We start from the raw sequence: 16,113 nt of genomic DNA on the forward strand, positions 1-16,113 counted from the left end.
GCCCCTCCTAGGTCTGTTGGCCCCAGACCGGCAAACCCCCCAAATCCTATCACAGCGCGTGTTGAGGTGGAACCAATTCCTCAACTCATACACTTACACACTGGTCCACCAAGCCGGCAAAGCCATGGGTCACGCGGACGCACTCAGCCGGCTGCCACTTCCTGAAGTAGGTCCAGACCCGGCCCCCGCACACCAGGTGATGCTAATCGAGGGCCTCCCAGAGCAGCCCCTCCATGCTGAGGAGGTCGCCAAGGCCACCCAAAAACACAAAATGCTGGCACGGGTGCTCGACTGGGTGGTGAGAAGCTGGCCAGAAGGGAACATGGGGGAAGAATTCAAGCCGTATAAGACCAGGAGGGAGGAACTAGCAGCACACAAAGGGTGTATATTATGGGGAAGCAGGGTGGTGGTCCCGCCCCCGCTGCAAAAGCGTGTTCTGGAATCCCTACATGAGACCCATCCCGGCATAGTCCGAATGAAGGCGTTAGCCAGGAGCTACGTCTGCTGGCCGGGGATGGACGGGGAGATTGAGAGCTGGATCCGTAGGTGCCAGACATGTCAGGAGACGCGGCCCGAGCCTCCCAGCGCCCCCGCCACACGATGGGAGTCCCCCAGGAAGCCATGGTCGCGCCTCCACCTCGATTTCGCGGGGCCATTGCAGGGGCAAATCTTCATGATAATCGTGGACGCCTACACCAAATGGCTGGAGGTCATTCCTGTAGGGTCCACCTCGTCCGCCGCCGCCATCCGAGCGCTGCGCAGGGTCTTATGCACACATGGTATCCCGGACACCATAGTCTCGGATAACGGGGCCGCGTTCACCTCGGCGGACTTTCAGGCATTCCTCCGGAATATCTGATAAGGCACATAAGGTCTGCCCCCTTCCACCCGGCCACCAACAGCCAGGCACAGCGGATGGTCCGCACAACCAAAGAAGCCCTGAGCCGAATCGTGCAGGGCGACTGGGACCACAGGTTAGCTGCCTTCCTTTTCGATAATAGGGTCACCCCCAACCCGGTCACAGGGGTCAGTTCGGCAGAGCTCCTCATGGGGCGCAAGCTCATCGTAACCCCAATCAAGCCAAACGGGGAGGTGTGCCGCCTAGATAGGCTACACCCCGACAGGGCCCCAGACACCCGCGGAAGTCCCGAGGTCCGGGACGCAGCCAGGGGTTTCTTTGCGGGCGATCCGGTATACGCCCGGAACTATGCCAGGGGGCCCGAATGGGTGGCGGGCCGGGTGTTACAAGTAACGGGGTCCCGCCACTACGATATATCGACCGAGGGGGGCCAGGTATTACGGCGGCACATAGACCAGTTACGCCGCCGCACGCTACTGGAGGAACCTGCGGACACTGAAGAGGCGAGGCCCAGGGAGGAGCCAACCGAGGGCCGACCTGAGGACACGGCCCCAACACCGGCTACACCGCCGCACGAAGCGCCGGGACCGTCAGAGCCCGAGAGACCGACGGAACCAGACCCGCAGCCTCCGGCCTCATCACGGCCCCCCGACGCACCAGTAGCGGAAGCCGCGCCGCCTCCACCGAACCTCCCCAGAAGGTCCACCAGGGAGCGCCGACCTCCCGCGTACCTTAAGGACTATGTTCATTAACCGGGGGGGAGGGGTGTAGTGTATCGGCAGCCATACGCACCATGCGCAGAGGCGACTGGGCTGTCCCAGGCGCCTCCAGCGCGGGGCGCGAAATCCCCCGCCAATCACCAGCCGCAGCGGGAAGTTTAACAGGTCAGGATTGGCCTGACCTGTCCAGTAGGCTGTACCGGGGACTGTACATAAGCGGGACCCGGCCCGCGTGTTCTCTCTCTTACAACGTGCTCCCAATAAAGAATGTTGCCCTACTCGCGTCTCCGGACTGAGTACGTTACAGAAGACTCCTTAAAAAGCCCTGCAAAGCATGCATTTGTAATGCATTTTGCAAATGCATGCTTTGGATTGGCTGCTGGAGCTCCTCTTCCCCCTCCCCCCTGATCCCAGGGAGGCTATGGGAGAGGCGGGAAAAAGCAACTAAAGGCGGGAAAGTAGGCAAGCAGCTCCTTCGAGGCTGCAGAAGCTACTTTCCCGCCTTTTGAATTGACAGCCGTATACTTCCGAATAGCCATTCGTAAGTATACGGCGAGCCATATTCGGCTGCTGTATAATGGGCGCCTATGAGGATCGGCTGCAGCCTATTCCATATACAGCCGAATCAGTGGTGATTCGGCTGTAAATACAGTTCGGCCGAACCGAATGCACATCAGTAACTGCAGCAGCCGCAGCCCACTGAAAAAGCCGCACTGCCTTTGCCTCCTTCCCACTTTCTTCCTCCACCCAGAAAGGAAGTGGGAAGGAGGCAAGGGCAGTATTACTTTTTCAGCAGGCTGCTGCCGTTTCACATGGTTTCCCTGAAGATCAGCGGGAGGGGGTCAGCCTTTACAGAGCCTGGAAGGCGCTTCACAGCCCCTTCCCCAGTTTTAACATTGTGAAAATGGAGGGAGGAGGAGGCACTGCAGGGGGGGGCACCATGGGGGGCAGTGAGGATGCATGGCACCACGGGGGGGGGGGCAGCGAGGCTTGGCGGCCCAGTTACTGAAAGTGTCAGACATTGTAACTTACCTCTTTAATATGCCTTAAACTGTTCATGTCCCCTTGCCCTAACTAACTCGATTTTGAATGATTTTGCTAAACCTGTGAATAAAGGTTTGCATTTCAAACACTTTTGCAACAGTTACTAACTCCCATGGGAATTCCTAGCATAGCACTAAAAAATGTAACACGGCTTTGAAGATAGTGAGCCTCAAGGTAACCAGCAGGGTTCCTTCCTTGAGAAAGAGATAAGGAGTCCTGGGAACCGGCTATTGCCTCCCGAAAGTGTGAGAATGGTTTTATTGTTTAGCTTTTGATGTTAGGGGTTAAAATGGCATGTTCTGCTTTGAATTGTATCAATCTCAACTCGTCCCTGTCCTAGACAACTAGTTCTCAAATAAATGGATTAATCTGCTACATTTTACTTTGAAGTTCCAAGTCTGACAAAAAGGTCATGGGTTGGGGATCCCTGCACTACACCACTGCACCCTCAAGCCAACCCTCCCCCCCCACACACACACCTCTCATAACCATCATCTCTTACTGCCCTCAAGAAAACTCATCATGTAAGATACACCAGTGCTACAAGGAGGAAGCAACTTAGAGATGCAGCAAAGAGATTCACAAATAGTACTTAAATACCATAGTGTAGCATGGGTATGTGTATCACTCAACAAGGGGAAGCAAGAGGATAAAGCAGGGCTTTATAGCTATCTATCCATATATGTTCCAGGGTCTGACCACCAAGGCCAGGGCTCAAATGTCCAAGCAGGCAATAATACCAAAAGCAAGTCCAAAACACCAGTAAGAACATAGGACATCATGAAAGGCAGGGAGCTAAAACTTCACTTAAACATGGGCATTTTGGAGTAGATTCAGGGCTTTTTTCCTGGGGGAACACAGCAGAATGGAGTTCCAGAACCTCTTTGTGAAAACAAAATTCTCAAAAAAGTTTAAAAGCTAATGAGGAGCACCCATGTGTTTCTCCTTCATTTTCCTTCTGAGAGTTCTGGCACCTCCCCCCCCCTCAAAAAATAGCCCTGTGTAGATCAGAAGGGTACACAACCACTTACCTAGGCAGTAATCCAGAGAGCTAGAGGAGAAGTTGAAAGGTCTGTAACATGTACTGTGTGTGGGACTTTCCATCTCACAAGATAAGCTGTAGCCTTAGAAAGAAAGCTGTTTGGAGACAGATTCTGAATGTATAAAAAAATAGACATTTTCTTTCCCCCAGCCATGGGAAAAAAGAAAAGGGATCCAGGTGAGCTAACAGCTATTCACCTTGATTGGCCAGTGGTGAGAAGAAGGAATTTGCCCATTCCTGAAATATTTCCAAATAAGGAAAGAAAGAGGAAGTCTCTGGGCACAATTAGAGCATTCTGAACTAGGCACTTCTTAATGGGAAATACCAATGGATGCTGTCATAACTTGTAACTTTCCTATATGCTGTTAGCCTAACTGACTCCATGTTGTAACCAGATACTAACCCAATGTGCTCTGCGCTAGGCCACTAACCAAATTCATATGCATTTCAAACAAACTGTGATCACTGAAGGGTGGCAGATAGCCTCTGGTCAACATCTGCAGGTGCCCTTTGAAGCCAGTCGGCCAGGACATCTCAGCAGGACTCCATCCTCCCTCGCTGATAACAGACCCTGGGAAACAGACAGTTGTCTCTGGCCGTGTGAAAGATCGTTTTATTGTTGTTGCCACAACCGCATAAAATGTAACCAATGCTAACTTCATTATCAGTGTTATTCTGTGCCTTCAGCATTGTAGTTCTCAATAAACGCCTATACTGTTGTAACGAAGTCTTGGGCCTCGATTGAAGTTCTTCCAGTTCTGACATTATAACACTGATCCCTTTATATTGGGACTTATCCGAACTGGCAACCTGGCTGGATGGCAGCAAAGGCTCCAGATAACAGAGAGCCCAGCACCCCACCGAAGAAGAGACCGCTAGAGCCCGGGGTGACTGCGGTGAGACGCAAAGTCCAAGACCCGGCGCACTTCTCCACAGCCGTCTTCCCCGAGCGGAGCTGGAGCCCGCGGAAGTCCACCACGCTCATGGACGCGGCGGACGAGAGATACCGGGTGCTAGCCACAGGGACCGGCGGCGACTACTGGGACCTCGAGAGAGGAGAGGGCCCGATCCCCGGGAGCGGGGACCCAACCCAAGCGCTGCGCAACGAGTTGTTCCAGTGGGTGAGAGACATACACGACCAGGTCCACGAGACCCGCGTCCAGATGGCTGAAGAAATGAAACTGCAACTGGGCGCAATTCGAGATCAGATCCGGGTCCTGCAAGGGGCCGGGCCGGGGGTGCCAGCCGGGCCCCCCAGTGGAGGACCTGTCCCGCCGGCCACACCGGTCGACGGAGCCCCGGTGGCCCCAGCGGCCCAAGTTGACGGAGCGCCGGGCCAACCCGCACCCCCCCCAACGGTGGGGGGGGAGGTCCAGCTCGGCCGCCAGCGCCTGGCCCTGCCGCCCTGCCGGCCCCTCCGCCAGCACCAGGCCTCGCAGCCCCCCCCCAGCCGCCTCCGGCCGGGCCACCACCGGCGGCGCCCACGGCCGCCCCGGGAGCGGGGGACGGGGGGAGAATCCGCGAGCTGCAGATTTCGTTCGATGGGGACGGAGACGAGGTGGAGTACTTCACCATCCAGTGTAACAACTTTTTCACCCATTGGGGCGCGAGCTACCCGACGGAAGCAAGCCGAGTAGACCACATCGCGTCCAAGCTCAAGGGAGCCGCGAGAAAATGGTACGTGGGGCTGTACACCGGGCGGAAGCCCGAGCTGGCCACAGTAGCGGAGTTCCTCCAGGCGATGCTACGGCAGTACGGGGACCCCCTGAGGGAGAAAAAAGCCATCGAAGCCCTCCAGAGGATCGAGCAGGGGAACCACACCACCAGGGAGTACGCCACCGAATTCATGACCCACTGCGCGGCTGTGAGGGGCTGGAGCGAATTGATTAAGTACACGGCGTTCAAGAATGGCTTGAACGCGAACATACTCGACAGATGTTACCACCAGGGAAGGCCCAATACCCTGGTGGGCTGGATCCAGCTAGCGGGGGAAGTGGAGACGAACCTGCAGCATGTGGGAATGCGCCGCCAGCAACAACTGGGGAAGAGGAGGGAAGCCGGGTCCCCCGGCGCCCAGGCCAGAAGGGAAGAAACCACCCCCGACTTCCACCCCAGCCGGGGCCGGCAGAAGATGCTTCAGGTGCGGGGACCCGGGACACTTAGCCGCAAACTGCCCCGAGAAGCCGCCGCTCGCCACCCCGCCACCAAAACCGTTCGCGGGCACTCCGAAGAAGGGGGGAGGGCGAGCCAAAGAGCCCAGTCGGGGCACCGTCGCCACATCCATGGCGATTGATGAGGAAATTATAACCGTCGCAGAATCGAGCGAGCAGTCGTGGGACCCCGAGTTGGCGGGAAACAACAGCGACCTGCTTTAATAGGTGCCGCAAAGCAGGTCCGAGAAGCACCGGCACCAATGACGGTGAGAGTTACCGGGGAACTGTTATTTATGGCCGTGACTTTGTTGAACCCCATCTTAAAGCGATTTATGCACACCCGGGCCCTAATAGACTCAGGGTGCACTAGGGATATCATCACCCCCCGCCTCGTGGAGGCCCTCGGACTAGCCAGGTCCCCCCTGCCCCACCCGATCCAGTTCGAACAGATGGACAGGTCAGTGATGAGAGGGGAGCCTTGCACCGAGGAGACCCAAGCGGTACCAGTAGGGACCGAGGACCACTGGGGGATCGAGACATTTGTGATAGCCCCCTCCTCCTCATTTGATGTGGTAGTGGGGGCTGGCTGGCTAGCGAGGCACCAGCCAGATATACAGTGGGAGGCACAGATCGTGCGTTTCCCGAACTGGCGGTGCGAACACCACCACTGGCTGAAAGAGTGGGGTCCTAAGGCACCGCCCCAGAATGAACGGCTGTGCCTGACCATAGAGGTGAAATCGATCCCCAAGGAATACCAATATTTGAGAAGGGCTTTTAGCGAGCAGGAGGCGGACGAACTGCCCCCCCACTGTCCAACTGACTGCGCCATCGAACTAATACCAGGGCAGAAGCTACCGAAAGCTAAGCTCTACTCGATGGGCTGGGCGGAAAAAGCGGAACTGAAAAAGTTCATAGACAAAAATCTGAAACGGGGGTTCATCCGCCCCACCACGGCCCCCCATGCTGCCCCCGTCCTATTCCGCAAGAAGAAGGATGGCAGTTTGAGACTTTGCACAGATTTTCGCGGGATAAACGGGATTTCCATGTCAAATGCCTACCCGATCCCGCTGATAAAAGACTTCTTAAGCACGGTGGCAGAGGGCAAAATCTTTACCAAGCTCGACCTCCGCAATGCATACTTTCGAGTCCGAATCAAGGAGGGAGACGAGTGGAAAACGGCGTTCAACACGCCGATGGGACAGTTGGAATATCTGGTGATGCCGTTTGGGTTACAAGGGGCACTGGGAGTGTTTATGAACTTTATCAATGAAGTGTTGAGAGAATATTTGTATAAGGGGGTGGTGGTGTACCTGGATGACATCATTATTTACTCTAAAGACCTCGAATCACATGTACCGTTGGTTAGAAAAGTGTTGACCACCTTGTATCAGAACAAGCTGTATGCTAAGTTAACCAAGTGTGAGTTCCACAAAACGGCTTCAGAGTGTCGGGGGAAGGGCTAGCGATGGACCCCACGAAAATCCAGGCAGTGCTAGACTGGGAGCCACCCCGAACCCGATGGCAGCTACAATCTTTCCTCGGATTCGCAAATTTTTACCGCGGGTTCATCAAGGGGTTCGCCCGGGTCATGCTACCCCTCACAGAGCTCCTCAAAACAAAAGGGAAGGGGGAGGAAGCGAAAAAACCCAGGGCGCGCCTTCCCTGGTCACCTGAGTGCCAAAGCGCGTTTGATGAATTGAAAAGACTGTTCACAAGCGAACCAGTACTAGCCCACCCCAATGAGCTAAAACCGTTCGTGGTACAATGCGACACCTCCGATGTCGCAGTGGGGGCAATATTGATGCAGCGGGACGACGAGGGGGGGCTCAGACCCTGCGCGTATATTTCTCACAAGTTCTCAAACGAACAGAGGAATTGGTCAGTGTGGGACAAAGAAGCCTTTGCAGTCACGTTCGCTCTAAAAACATGGCGGTCATGGCTAGAGGGAGCCCGGGTCCCGTTTGAAATTTGGACAGATCACAAAAACCTCGAGGCGCTAACCGGCCGTCGCAAACTGACCTCCAAGCAAATACGGTGGGCAGGGTTTTTCGCCAAATTCGATTTTGTGCTGAAGCACATCCCCGGCACTAAGAACTTCTTGGCTGATGCGCTCTCACGCATGCCCCAACATGACAGCCAAAGGGAGGAAGTAATAGACTCCCTCATTTCCCCCCACCCAAGTGGCGGGCAGAATCACCACCCGATCGGGGGAAAAGACAGGGACCCCAGAGCCAAAAGAAAAAGAGCGCTTCACGGCCGAAATGGAGGCGGAGGGAGGGGAGAGGCCTGAAGGCGTTGAGAAGGGGGAAGGAGGGCTCTGGTATTACAACGGGAAGATTTATGTGCCAAAGAGCCTACGAAGTGAGGTCTTAACGCAGTGCCACTCCAGCCGCCTAGCGGGGCACTTTGGCTATGTAAAAACGCTCAACCTGGTCACCCGGCAATTCTGGTGGCCACACCTAAAAAGAGATGTATCAGAATTTGTAAACTCCTGCCCGACATGCATCATGACCAAGCGGAGGGGGGGGAACCACCAGGCCATCTGATTCCACTACCAACCGCGACCAAGCCATGGGCAGTGGTGTCGATGGACTTCATAGTAGAACTGCCCCCCTCCCAGGGGAAGACAGTGATCCTAGTGGTGGTGGACACTTTCTCGAAACAAGCCCACTTCATCCCTTGCAAGCAATTGCCCACAGCCAAGAAATTGGCCTATTTGTTTTTCAATCACGTGGTCCGCCTCCACTCCTTCCCGGATAAGGTAATTAGTGACCGCGGGCCACAGTTCATTGCCAACTTCTGGCAGGAGTTCTGCAAAACCGCGGGAATAGAGCAGGGGCTTAGCTCCGCCTATCACCCGCAAACGGACGGCCAAACGGAGAGGGTGAACGGGCTTTTAGAACAGTACCTAGGTGCTACGTCAACTATCAACAGTCAAACTGGGTGGAACTCTTGGCATTCGCCGAGTATGGGTACAATAACAGCTTGCACAGTTCCACAAAAACCTCTCCATTCCAAATAGTCAATGGATATGAAGGCAAGCCCTTCCCCCACCTCCCCTTGCCAGCTGGGGCCCCTGAGCAAACCTCATGTCAACAATGGTGGGAGGGAGTCCGCCAAGGGTGGGAGGTGATCCAGGAAAACCTGGAAAAGGCCAAGGAAGAGTACAAACGGCAATTTGATCAGAAACACTCCCCCCAGTGGGAGTTTAAAGAAGGGGAAAAGGTGTTCCTGTCAACAAAAAAACTCCCCCTACCTCAGGCCTGCCAGAAACTAGCCTACAAATATTTGGGCCCATTTAAGATAAAGCGAGTCATTAATAAAGTAACCGTGGAACTAGAACTGCCCAAGCTATTGAGTAAGATCCACCCTCTTTTTCATTGCAGCCTTCTTCGCAAAGATCCTGGAGCTACATCCTGGCACCCTCGTCCTCCAGAGCCACCTCCTACGCGAGTGAAGGGCCAGAGCCACCATGAGGTGCAGGAGATCCTAGACTCCAGGGTCAAGCAGGGGGTGCTATACTACCTAATACGGTGGAAGTACTTTCCCCCGAGCTGTGACGAGTGGGTCAAAGCCAGTGATGTATCAGCCCCGCGGCTGCTTAAGAGATTCCATCTACTGTACCCACACAAGCCCAAGGCGAAGAGCTTAGAGGGGCAGTTTGTCAGAACTTGTAACTTTCCTATATGCTGTTAGCCTAACTGACTCCATGTTGTAACCAGATACTAACCCAATGTGCTCTGCGCTAGGCCACTAACCAAATTCATATGCATTTCAAACAAACTGTGATCACTGAAGGGTGGCAGATAGCCTCTGGTCAACATCTGCAGGTGCCCTTTGAAGCCAGCCGGCCAGGACATCTCAGCAGGACTCCATCCTCCCTCGCTGATAACAGACCCTGGGAAACAGACAGTTGTCTCTGGCCGTGTGAAAGATCGTTTTATTGTTGTTGCCACAACCGCATAAAATGTAACCAATGCTAACTTCGTTATCAGTGTTATTCTGTGCCTTCAGCATTGTAGTTCTCAATAAACGCCTATACTGTTGTAACGAAGTCTTGGGCCTCGATTGAAGTTCTTCCAGTTCTGACAGATGCTGTAGTTCTCTCTACAGAGTGCTTCAGTGGCCAGATCCTTTGTACTGAAGTATTCTTCATTCCTGACTCAGAGTACTCTCTGAGGCTAAGTAAAGGGGAGCATTATATATCCTGGCTCCACCCCCAAAGTCCCCAGATATTTATTGAATTGGACTTGGCAACCCTAGCTGGGAGCTTACTGATTACTACTGCCTCTCCTCAGGGCCCTGTCAATCTTCCTTCTCATTTTTCTTTCTCTCACTCCTTTCTCCCCCTCTTTTTTCTATCTCCCCCTTCTATTCTTTCTCTCATTCTTCTCTGTATCTCTATCTTTCAGTCTTTTTGTTTCATTCTGTCTGTCTACCTTCCTCCCTTTAATCCACACAAACAGTAGCAGTCAACATCTCTTCAACTGAAAAGGAATGTTCATTCACAGCAGGGAGGAGTCACTTCAGAGGGAGCAAAAGGGAGGCTTGCAATGGCTTTCCTCACAGTGTCAGCTGCTTGATGCTATCAGCCATTTCCTCTCAGGGAACCTCCAGGTGCTTGGCTCCCTCCCCCTTGAAGAAAGACTGTCTTTTTCCCATGTAGAGGTATGTGTGCATGGGGGGCGGGGGCGGGGAATTAATGCTTTCACTTGGGTGGGTGGAAAGACAGCAAGGCACTCCAGAAACCATTACCTGATCACAGCTCAGTCAGAGTCTTTCGCCTCCCACTGGTAGACTCCTTGCCCCCACCTACTCAGGCCCAAGAATGTTCAACAAACTGCCAAAAGCAGTCTTACCTCAGAGAGAAACACATATCCCACTCTTCTCTGTGTCCTCTCTGTCAACTGGCCTCAGAAAGGACTGCTGCTGTACTGCAGCCACACAAAGGTGTCATGGCCACCACCAGCAACAAACCTTTTCCACCCTATCAATGGCCCACACGGACGGCCTGCCAATATAAGCCAGGGAACATATTTCCTTTCTTTCCTGCCTCTTTCCTCACTCCCTGTCTCCCTCCTCCCCTCAGCCTCATCCCAGGATGGTTGGCTGAGAAGGAAATAGGGTTGCCAACTCCAGGTTGGAAAATTCCAAACCAGCCATTTCCTCCTGAGGAACCATTGTTGCCTCGCCTGGAGACTGGCAACAATGGTTCCTCAGGAGGAAATGACTGGTTTGGAGGGTGGCCTTGTCTGAGTCCCCGCCCTTCCTCACACCCAATCCTCTCCAGGCTCCACTCTTCAAATCTCCAGGAATTTCCCACCAATCTGGAAAGGTATCACTAAAGGCCTCTGGGCGAGTGCCCTCCCATTCTTGCTATCTTCTCACCCAAGTGAAGGCATTCACTCCCCACCCCACCTCAAGGGGAGCTGATCTCTGCCATTCTGAGTGATCTCCAGGCCTCACCTGGAGATGGGCAACAATGGTTCCTCAGGAGGAAATGACTGGTTTGGAGGATGGCCTTGTCTAAGGCCCTCCCCTTCCTCACACCTGGAAGCCTGGAGATCACTCAGAATGGCAGAGATCAGCTCCGCTTGAGGTGGGGTGGGGAGTGAATGCCTTCACTTGGGTGGGTGGGAAGACTTTGGACTAGTTACAGAATTCCAGCCTAACCTGCCTCACAGGGTTGTTATTCAGATCAGAGGGGGAGGGGAGAGGAAAATGATGTAAGCTGCCTCCCCCCCCCCCCATGGAGAAAGACTGTCCTTTTCTTTTGGGCTGTATCAACAGAAGTATAGTGTCCAGATCACGTGATGTGATGGTATCGCTTTACTCTGCTCTGGTAAGACCTCACCTGGAGTACTGTGTTCAGTTTTGGGCACCACATTTTAAGAAGGATATAGACAAGCTGGAATGGGTCCAGAGGAGGGCGACAAAGATGGTGAGGGGTCTGGAGACCAAGTCCTAAGAAGAAAAGTTGAAGGAGCTGGGGATGCTTAGCCTGGAGAGGAGGCGGCTGAGAGATGATATGATCACCATCTTCAAGTACTTGAAGGGCTGTCATATAGAAAATGGTGTGGAATTGTTTTCTGTGGCCCCAGAAGATAGGACCAGAAAACAATGTGTTGAAATTAAATCAAAAGAGTTTCCAGCTCAACATTAGGAAGAACTTCCTGACCGTTAGAGCAATTCCTCAGTGGAACAGGCTTCCTCGGGAGGTGGTGGGTTCTCCTTCCTTGAAGGTTTTTGAACAGAGGCTAGATGGCCATCTGGCAGCAATGAAGATCATGTAAATTTAGTGGGAAGTGTTTGTGAGTTTCCTGCATTGTGCAGGGGGTTGGACTAGACGACTCTAGAGGTCCCTTACAACTCTATGATTCCTATATAATAGCTGCAGGGAGGGGGAAGGTGACGGAAAGCTGAAGTCAGAGGCGCAGATAAAGGGAAAGAGATAGGGTTGCCAACTTCAGGTTAGGCTTTAAGTGGTGGGGCCTGGAGAGGGTGAGGTTTGAGGAGGGATGGGATCTCAGACAGGTGCAATGCCATTTCTTTCAGGGGAACCACTGTTGCCAATCTCCAGGTGACAGCTGGAGAGCACTCAGAATTACAACTGCTCTCCAGATGGCAGTGATCCACTCTTCTTGAGGTGTGTTGTGTGTGTGGGATGGAGAGTGAATGCCTTCACTTGAGTAGATGGGAAGATAGCAAGGATGGGTGGGGCACTCACCTGGAGCTTCCTTCTAGAGTCCATTGTATTTTTCTTCACAACCAGCCTTATTCCTAATGTGTGTGTATAAACATTTAATTTAATATGCAATTATATTGATAGTCAGCATGTACCACATAAAGCCACTTTAACAGGAACATTACATAAGGGTTTTTATTAAGCCTGTTACAAGATGAAGCAATTTACCTCCCGTGACTGTATCAGTAAATAGTGCTGCCTCAATTAAAAGAGAGAGGAGTTCAAGCATAACATTCCTCCTCCCACATGTTGGTTCTACAAATCCCCAGAGACCCCATGATTAGAGATTCCTCTCATGCTTGCAAATCATAATGTGTGGTGAGGATTTTTCAGAGAGGATCAGCTGGAAGTTCTAAGAGGGAAACTATACACTGTAAGCATATGTGTAGGCAAGAGTCCCAGTACATAAAGAGCAGTTTCAAGAGGAGGAAGTTCAGAGTAGAGAACACATCCATCTTTGTTGGCTGTAATTATTCAGTTGTAAGTTGCTGCCCTTAACAACTAGATCACCACAAGGATTCCTTGCCTCTGAAAGACTAAGGGGAAAAATTCCCAGGCATGAGCAAATTTGGAACAGGTAAATAGCAGGTGGGAAAAGGCTCCCTCCCACTTCCCTCACTTCCAAATCACCTCTCCCAAAGTGAAACAAAATATCTGAGTCTTAATCAGGGCTTTTTTGTAGCAGGAACTCATTTGCATTTTAGGCCACACACCCTTGATATAGCCAATGCTCCTTACAGTACGCCCTGTACACTCTGAAACAACTGGCTACATTAGGGGTGCATAGCCTAATATGCAAAGGAGTTTCTGCTACAAGAAAAGCCCTGGTCCTAAAACAGATTTTTTTCAAACAGCTAAGCCCCTATTTTGAGGTACCTACTCCATTGCTATGGACTACCGTTTGCATGAAGAACAAAAGAAGCTCCTTGTACCAAAGGTCAGATTCTTGTCCTTTCAAGGTTAGCATTGTCTATTCTGGCACAGGTCTCCAGAGTTTCAGGCAGAGATATTTCACATCACCTGCTACCTGGTTCTCTTAAGCTAGATACCTGGCAATCCTATTCCGCAACCTAGTACGTTTTGATTCCACCCTTCCTCAAAGGAGCTCAGATCAGTACAGGTTGTTCTCTCTTCCCCATTTTAATATCACAAGAACCCCATCAGAAGAGAAACTAACTGTTCTAAAAAGCACATGGTTATGTAACAATGCCTATAAAATACAAACCTTAGCATCTCTAATTAAGTAGCCTAAAACTCCTTTAGATCTTGTATTTTTTCTACCTACCTTTTTCAAACCTGTTTCTAAGCCAATAATTCATATCTTACATCTAGATCTTCCTCACCATGATCTCCTCTAGTAACAGCCTCTCATGTATTTATCCTACCCAGCTGAGTAAAAGGCTAATTAACTTACCCATAAACTTAATTACAATTACTAAGAATAGCAGACTGATGGCTGCATAAAGATCTAGCTCTGTAGCAACTTAACTACAACCCTGTTTGAAGCATTATAAAAAATGCTAATCCAGCACTTTTGACCCCATATAAGACTGTTGTGTTCAGACTCTAAAGGGAGACTCCAAGGCCTACGGCAAAAAAAAACAGGAGAAGGAAAGATTCTGTGGTAGAGCTTTTGCCTTGCATGGAAAAGGTCCAAAATTTGATCCCTGGCACTCCCAGTTAGAGGGATCACGTAGTAAATGATATGAGAGACCTGAGACCCTGGAGAGGTGCTGCCAGTCAGAGTAGACAATATTGACCTTGATAGACCAGTAGTCTGATGCAGCAGGAGGTCACCTCATGTGCACATGAGTAGAAGAAGCCACATTACCTATTTCTGCAACTCATTCTAGATGCAAAAGCCAACTGAGAGTTTGAGTCTGGATGTGATGTACATATATGATATGAAGTAATTCTACTAAAATGTAGATTGTAAAATTGAAAAGGACAGTGCTGAACAAATAAGTAAATTCAAGCCCACATTCAAAGATGGTTTAGGTATCAAGCCTATTTAGACTGAGCTGACAGTAAACCCCATTGAATATAGTGAGTCGGTATGCATTGGATTGCGTTGTATAAGTGTAAGATTGACAATACACGGGAGGGGGGAGGGGGGAATGTCCTCTCCTTTAATAGCAGCTTTATGTGTGGAAATGAGTAGTTTAAGTTTTTCATGGCATGAAGGTGAATCACATCACGCTAGTAGATCTATTAAGGAGTCCTATATAAAAATATGTAAATAAAAGATATAAATATGATAAAATAAAAATAAAAGGTCAGGACATATTTTCTCCAGGCAGTTGGCAGTCCTACTAGTTTCATCGCCACATATGGTAGGAAAGTGCTTACATTACTCAGTGGTAGACTGGCCCTTCAGTTTACTAGGAAAGTTTGCACAGAGCTTCTGCCAGTGTAATGGTTCAGGTATTGGACTAGAAGAAGAAGAAGATATTGGATTTATATCCCGCCCTCCACTCCGAAGAGTCACAGAGCGGCTCACAATCTCCTTTCCCTTCCTCCCCCACAACAGACACCCTGTGAGGTGGGTGGGGCTGAGAGGGCTCTCACAGCAGCTGCCCTTTCAAGGACAACCTCTGCCAGAGCTATGGCTGACCCAAGGCCATTCCAGCAGGTGCAAGTGGAGGAGTGGGGAATCAAACCCAGTTCTCCCAGATAAGAGAGCTATGGCTGACCCAAGGCCATTCCAGCAGGTGCAAGTAGAGGAGTGGGGAATCAAACCCGGTTCTCCCAGATAAGAGTCCGCACACTTAACCACTACACCAAACTGGGATCTGGGATACATGAGTTCAGATTCATATACTGCCAAGAAACTCACTGGATGACACTCACACACTACGATTGCCAACAGACATGGAGAAAAAATATCCTGTCTCTTTCATAATGGCTTAATGTGTGGAAATGGATAGCATAATCTGTTGATGGCCTGAAGGTAAATAATATTGCTTGATAAATCACAACCCTTTAAATCTTAGTCAAAGGGACAGGACATTTTCCTCCAAACAGTTAGCAGCCCTAGGACTGTGTCTCAGCCTAACTTGCCTCATTGAGTTGTTTCATGTATATATATGCCACTCTGAGCTCTTTGAAGAAATAGCAGGATAAAAATTCACTAGACGGACAGAATCTGTTCAGCTTGAACACAAGCAATGGTGACAATGATGGTGGGTTGATTTCAGCTGCCAGGAAATTACAGGTCAGTCAGCGCTAACATCTGTTCCAGCCATATTAGTAAATGACAGAATCATTATGAGCATCAAGGAATAAAGCCTGCTGAGAGAAAAGCAGAATGGCTTTTGCAAAAGTAGTTCTGTCTCACCAACTTTTTGGAGTTCTTTGAGCAGGCTGAAAAGCATGTGGATAAGAATGACATCATCTATTTAAAACATTTTTATGCCACCTGTCCTCAAGGTGACTTTCCCTTTTGGTCTGCACAACAACCCTGTGAGGTAGGTTAGGCTGAAAGTGTGTGAGGGGTCTGAACTCACAGTGGGAACCAAAGCAGGAGACAGGCAACTGCAACAGGGTATAAG

The 16,113-nt window shown here is 51.1% G+C and overlaps 1 protein-coding gene across 2 annotated transcripts in view; it reads right to left on the minus strand.

Annotated features, from left to right (window-relative positions):
* The window catches only part of CD36 (CD36 molecule), a 171,728-nt gene extending 157,774 nt beyond the window's left edge, over window positions 1-13,954 (minus strand). Inside the window, exons 1-2 of one of the 2 annotated variants that reach the window (XM_060244662.1) lie at window positions 13,848-13,915; window positions 12,545-12,597 (exon numbers count right to left, since the gene is read on the minus strand). The gene's annotated coding sequence lies outside the window, so the exon portion shown is untranslated. Of the gene's footprint in view, window positions 1-12,544; window positions 12,598-13,847 lie in introns of both variants that reach the window. The other variant, XM_060244663.1, reaches the window with a different exon arrangement.
* Between the last annotated feature and the right edge of the window lie 2,159 nt (window positions 13,955-16,113).

Source organism: Heteronotia binoei, chromosome 8, assembly GCF_032191835.1.
Source record: "Heteronotia binoei isolate CCM8104 ecotype False Entrance Well chromosome 8, APGP_CSIRO_Hbin_v1, whole genome shotgun sequence".
Classification (NCBI taxonomy): domain Eukaryota; kingdom Metazoa; phylum Chordata; class Lepidosauria; order Squamata; family Gekkonidae; genus Heteronotia; species Heteronotia binoei.